This window comes from Crocodylus porosus, unplaced genomic scaffold (genome assembly GCF_001723895.1).
Source record: "Crocodylus porosus isolate Cpor-Errol unplaced genomic scaffold, CroPor_comp1, whole genome shotgun sequence".
In the NCBI taxonomy this organism is placed as follows: domain Eukaryota; kingdom Metazoa; phylum Chordata; order Crocodylia; family Crocodylidae; genus Crocodylus; species Crocodylus porosus.
Genome location: NW_017728886.1, coordinates 179,982,034 through 179,988,799, shown reverse-complemented (window position 1 = coordinate 179,988,799; position 6,766 = coordinate 179,982,034).

Here is a 6,766-nt window from a genome sequence, read left to right as displayed (position 1 = left end):
AGGGGTTAACCCTGGCTTCTCTCATTGCACAGGTGTTCACAGGAGGGGGCTGTGTAAGGGTGTGATGTTACTTTTAGAACTGGGTTGAACTTAAGTCAGCAGAGAATTTATGTTAAGTTTGGTTTGGCTGCTTAAAGACTTGTTCCTGATAAAAAAAGGTCTGGCCGATTACTGCCAAGTCTGATATTTGCTGAGTCCCACATCAAGTTCTGTTGCAGATAAAATATAGTCTGTGGAACATTTACCCATAGCTGATCACCTGTTTGTTTGTTGGGTTTTTTTTGGGAGTGGGGCTTGGTTTGAATTTGTAAAATGCATTGAAAGATTGATACACATATAAATACACACCAGTACGATTGCTGCTGTTTTCCCTGAAGTGGTAGGTGCCCATGGACACTGAATGGAAGGGGAAGTGTTCCTGAGAGAATCTTTGTATTAATGTGTTTCATATTATGAAAAGGGGCATTCATTGTATCCTTCTGTACCAGATATTACCTGCAGATTTAAAGACCTGAGAAAATGTTATCAACTATCCAGGCAGCTAAGCTCACATCATATAAAACCATATTTGACTGAATAAATGAAAATATAAAGACCATTGCAGAGTGCACTACCTCAAGACAAGCTTAACCTTTTTCAAATGCTTCTGACCTCTAGTAATATGCGATTTTTTTTCTGTGCCAATGTGCTACTGAGTGATATCCAGACACAACAGTGGATTTAACCAATTAATCAGATTCCCATTGGGTGTCTGAATTCTCTCTGAAGGTCTTGCGATGTATTCCCACAGCTGAAATGGGGTCAAAGTATCTCATGGAACTAACCAGCAGTCCCATCAGTGAGCTAAAAGATAGCTTCCTTCAGGTGAAGCTAGTAGAAGCTACTGGATTAAGCAAAAAGTACCTCTAAGTAAACAGCACCCAGAATTGTACTTAATGGAAGTAGCTGAACTGTAAATCGTAGTTTACAACTTAGCCATTTGCTGACTGTACAATGATGTAAAGCATTTCCCAGGGGGCTGTGAATTTTATTTCTTTAGTGCTTGTAAAAAGTGGCAAGGTCTTTGACTGGGGTGCTATCAGACTTGGGACACGCATTACATACAAACAGGTATAAGTGACTGGAAACCAGTTCAGATCTGTAACACATCAGAAGTTCACTGCATGTAAATGGCTTTCAAAATGACTGAAATTGGTTTAAGATAAACCTGGATGGCTGTGGTATCAGATTTAACAATTAGGTTAAATTGGCTTATTGAACTTCTGCCCCAGATTCTAGTGAAGTCACAGTCCCCCAGCATCCCAGGATGCTTTGCACCTCCTCTGCAGTACACCCTCCCCCGCCCTTTCAGTGTGCATGGATTACCTTTGGCCTATGCTGTCTGCTCCGGCAGAGCAGGGAGGTGTCTCTAGTGCCCCCTGGCTTCTAGATGAATATTGAATTGACTCAGCCTCAGGCTTTTTGACTGTCTGTACTTAGCCCAAAAGTGCCAAGTATTAGTGTTTATATTTTATGATTGAAACCTGCTGCATCAAAAACAAGCAGTTGTGGTCACTATATTTTTTCCTATTGCACCTTTCTTGTCTGCTGCCAAAGTAGACCAGACCAGTTCAGTGCAGTATGGGTTCCACCTGAAACCTGGCAGTGCAGCAATGAAAAATAGTGGGGATAAAGGATAATCACATTTCACCTGCACCAAAAAAAGGTAGCTTTTGGATCATTAGAGCAACTTATGACCCACAGGCTGGATCTAGCCCACAGAGATCCAACGTAGTATGCATTTTTCCAGGGGCATGCTGATTTCCCAGATGTTATATCTAGTCCATGTTATGCTACTGGCTTACTGCCTCTGGCTACTTCTACCAGCTTCTACAGCCTACATGGAAGGCTGCTTTTCCTTACTGGAGTGACCAGAGAAGAATGGTGGCTCATGGTGCTGGCTGGGCTGGAAGCTGTGGCCCCTGTTTGTAAGAGGTTGCTGACCCTTCATTTAGAAGAACCGCCTTAGGTCCACATTTATTGTGTCTGTATTTTGCATCTATAAAGATGCCCAGTACACCCATGGCTGAGGGGCAGGATCTTAGATATTAAAGACTAGATCCAAAAGAGACCAAGAAATTGCAATAATGAGCATAGCGATGCTTCATTTTTGAGTGCCCAGCCTTCAGAGCAGAATCCAGAGCCCTGCATTGGGTGATTAGGATCCCTATGCATTGCATAATAGGCAGGCACATCTATAAGTTCTAAAGAAACTACCAGCCCTGCTAGGTGAACAGCTTCCTGAAGCAATCAGGATGCACTTGTGGGGAGAGGGGGGGAGGCACCTAGAGATGGCTACTAGGAAATACTAAAGTGAAGGATGGTAGTTAAAGTAGTGATACTCAACTTTCTAAAGTTGCAGCCTGTATAAGTGGTATGGAGATGAACTGTAGGCTGGATCTTGCAGTCAGGGCCACTTCATAGGCCTGGTGAAGCATGGGTTACATGTACTGGATCTGGCAGTGGCATGGCCCTATGTGTCAGATCCAGCTTCGGTGCAATCCAGCTTTGGAAATGCCAGCTATTAACACCACTGCCACACCCCCACCTACAAATCTGTAGACCCATGGGGAGCCCTGCAGGCCAGATGACACAGCCCCAAAGGCTGGATTCAGCCTGCAGGCTGGAAGTTGAGCACTACTGGGTGGCTCCAGACAAGTGTGCATGTGCCTCTTGCACCCCAAGAGTTCCCTTGGCTCCCTTTGTCCCCTCCCATTCTGAAACAGGAACAGGCTGGGAGAGAGGAGGAGCCACTGCTGGGGAAAACTGGCTGAAGACTCCCAGCCAGCAGCTTGATGCCCCTCCCTCCTGGAACCAACAGTGAACTTCTGTTTGTTTCAGGGGATCGTTGTAACTGAAAACACTTCCTGTAAAGTGGTCTTAGTTACAGCAAGGAGCTGCTCTTCTGACTGCACCCTGGGGTGCTCTCCTGGGTTTCAGCCTGTTAGGGACCAGGTAGTAGGCAGTCTGGCCAAATGGCCCTCTGTCTACTGAGAGAAGGCAGGGGCCAGGGGCTAGGTCAGCATTTAGAAGCCAAATTACTAGATCCCAAGAGACATCCAGGGGCAGAATCCAAAACACAAGGCTAGAGTCAGGTCTAGGAATCTGATGCCAAGTCCAAGGCATCAACCATAAGTCAGATTCCAAGAACAGAGCAAACTGGGCTTGCGAACCAGAAAAGCCAGAGAGCACAGGAACCATGAGGCTTGCCAAAGCAGACTGGGAGTCAGAACTGTTGGTTGGCCTGAGAGTCTGCTGGCATGGCAGGGACAAAATTGACTGTGGTAAGCACTGCCTACCCATCAGAAAGCTAGTCAGCTAATTAGCCAGGGCAGAGCTTGTCATCCAGAGATTCAAGGCAGGTATGGCTGTCTAGTCCATTAACACAGGCTGTTCTGCCTGGTTAGGGTCCCTGACAGTGCATGCTTCTATACCTGTTTCTAGACATATTATTCTGGGTTGTTTATAAGAAATTGTTTCACTCTTCTCACATTTGGGAGATATGTGTGTGGGAGGGGTTTGGTTTTTTTTTTTTTGGAGGGGAGGAGGTGGTGAGGGATATAGTTTTATGCTTTTTATTATTTTATTTAAAAAAATCAGTAACAAAATTATTGTTTTTAAGGTCAAGTAAAATAAAGGGCTTGCATACCATGGGTGTCCTTTTTGGATCTATGCATTGACTAACAGTTTGATTCATTTAGTCAAACGCTGAATGTGACTATCTAGGACATGCCAGCTTTGTTGAGGAATATCTCCTAGCTCAGGTGATTGTACAACTTAGTAGCAAGCATTAAAAGTCCATCCCCAACACCTTTTAAGTTAATTATGAATTGGAATTCATTTAAATGGATTTTGGATTCAGGCCATAAAGGAATTTCCTTCCAAGTTTGTCCGTGATGCTATATATAGTGGGTCTTCCCCGTCTCTTTCCTCTTCCCCAGCAGGACATAATCCTCAGTCTTTGACACAGAGCAGCTCCCACATGATTGGAGGAGGGTGGGGGAAGATGACTCTTCCTTCCAACAGTTTGGGTCAATTGAGAAGGCCTTTGGCTCTCACTACCCTCTCTGAAATGTGCAGTGAGCTATGGGTGGGGCAGACGGTTCTCTGTGTAGAAAGCTAACACTGTTTCCCAAGGATCACAATGAGTATTATTCTGTCATTATGTATTCTTCAAAGCCACAAGATGAGCTGAGGGCAGGGTACTGGCTTTAATTTAAAAGGTTTCTCAGATTAGGTCAGTAATATTCTGCAGGAAATCAGATGTAGTTTTCTCCAATAAAAACAAGACCCTTCGTTTTAATCTATGAGAGTTTTTTTGCATGAGTCAGTGTTGGGCTGTACATATTGTAAAACCAAAATAGCTCTTTAAGGATGGATTCATTGACAAGATTTGGACAATTTCCGTTGTACTTCATAGAAATAATTAGTGCTACTTCACCATTCAGAAGCTAATGGATATACCGGTTATTAGCAGAGAACCCAACGTTCTTCCTTTGCCTCATGCTTCCAAAAATCTTCTGCAGCCAAATCAGACTTAACGTAATATGCATTGAAATGCACTTTTCTGTCTTCTCCCATCTAACTGTTGCTAGAAGCAGGAATTTGTGATAGGAGTTGTAAATCAGGTCCTGTGGTGATGGATCCATGTGCCAGCAAGTGAAGCATTAAACTGGCAGTGTGGCTGGAAGAATAAAAAAAAGGAAAACAAGCTATTATTATTTCTGGGCTCCAGAGATGAAAAGCAGTTGTGTCTGATATCCAGGCCAGATCTGGTTAGGCAACAGGCCTGTGTCTTTCTTAAATGCAAACAATTACTTTGCTCACCCACATCTGCCTTGAGCCCCCTGCAGACAAGGAGCCAGGTCCTTTTTCTGGTCTGCAAACCTGACATTGAAAGATTTGATTTGTTTCAGAAACATGTTTGGATTCTCTGTTTGCATTAAATCAATTTCTGCATTTCTTTGGATCCCTTATTGCCAAGAAGAACGGCATCTCTGCTCTTTGGCCTTCTGAAAACTTTGTCATATGAGGCGTGTGCTTGAAGCACATTTTTCTTCCTTACAGTATGCTGGTGTGTATATTTGTGCAAGTTGTAGAATGTTAATAATTGGAACAGACTTTAGTATTTTAAACATTTAAAGAAGTCCTAGTCATAGCTGTTTAGGTAAGGGGTACAGAAATTCTGAAAAAGCACATTTTCAAATGAAAAGATGATGGAGAAAAAATTAGGGACTTGGGGATAAACGTCCTGATAGAGAAAAATAAATAGCTACTGTTTAATTATAGGGTTTTTAAAAAATTGACTATTAATACTCTTATAGGTTCAGTCATCTGACATTGTAGTGGTACATTGTCCACACATGCTATAACTTATGAAGAAATTTAAAATACGTAATTCAATATATGTTTGAAAATAACTTCCGAAGTAGGCAACACTCTCACCTTGGCCAAAATGCTATATAACACTTGCATGTTATTCTTTGTTTAAATCAAAAAATATCTGTCTTGTACAGTAGGTTATTTTTTTCTATTTTTATTCTTATATTGTGTACTCTTGGTAAAAAACATAGTTTATTGCTTATTTGGGTTTTTTGGTCTGAAACCTTGCTAATTGCTTAAATTATCTTATCAATAGTCAAGTTAGCTTTTTAAGAAACACCGAATGCTTTTGTTTCCAGTAATTACACAACGTTCAAGGTTTGTCTACATTTTAAAGCCACTGCTACTATAGCTATGCAGGCAACAGCTGTGTTGGCAGATTCCTCTGGTGGAGACATAGTAAGGCCAGGTACAGACATTACATTTCTACCTGTATGAGTGATTGGAAACTAGTCTATCCCCATATTAGAACAGAAGCTTGGCACACAAAACCGGTCTGTACCCATAACAGAGCAGAAGTTTGGCGCATACAGGTTAAAAAATGGCCGAACCCAGTCTAAGATTTGCCCCCTGCTACCAAGGGGCAAAGGTGTTTCCTGTTTGCTACCGATCTAAACTATGCTGCTTACAGAAAACAGTGCAACATTCATCCATTCCTTCTGAAGGAGCACATTTATCATCTGCCTGGCATATGTCATTGTAAAAACCTAAGTTCTTCTCATTTCTTATCTCAGCACATTCTCTGTCCTGGATTTCTTCTGATCTATGACCAAAGCGAGCTTCAAGATTAATAGAGATGTAAATACCATGTGTTCACTACTGCTGCTAGCAGTGCTGCTTGGCCTGCCTACTACAATTTGTTTGACTAGCCACAGTGAGAGCAAAGTAGGGGAGAACCTACCTGGGAATGACTTCAGTAAATAGTTAATGAAGCTTATTTCCTTTAAGTTATATTTAAAGTGGCAGGGTTTAAACCAGGGGTGGATAAAATACAACCCTTGGGCTGGATTCGACTCTGCTGCCACCACATGCAGCTCCAGAGACTCATATACTCTGGAGTATGAGTCCCACTCCCCTGCCACACCCCCCATACCATCTCATACATCTCACCCCCTACCATACTCCTACAGACCCACTCCCCAACTACCCTCCCCACATACACCTCCTTACCCCCCCAGAATATATAAGTTTAGTCTGTATTTTGAGCAATTACCCAAACACCTCTAGATACATTACACAATACACATATATCAGGACAAAATATTTTTGTAAATAAAATTAAAACAATCTATAGTAGATATTTGTGCTGAGGTTTTTAAGTATATTAAGTATATGATTCCCTCCC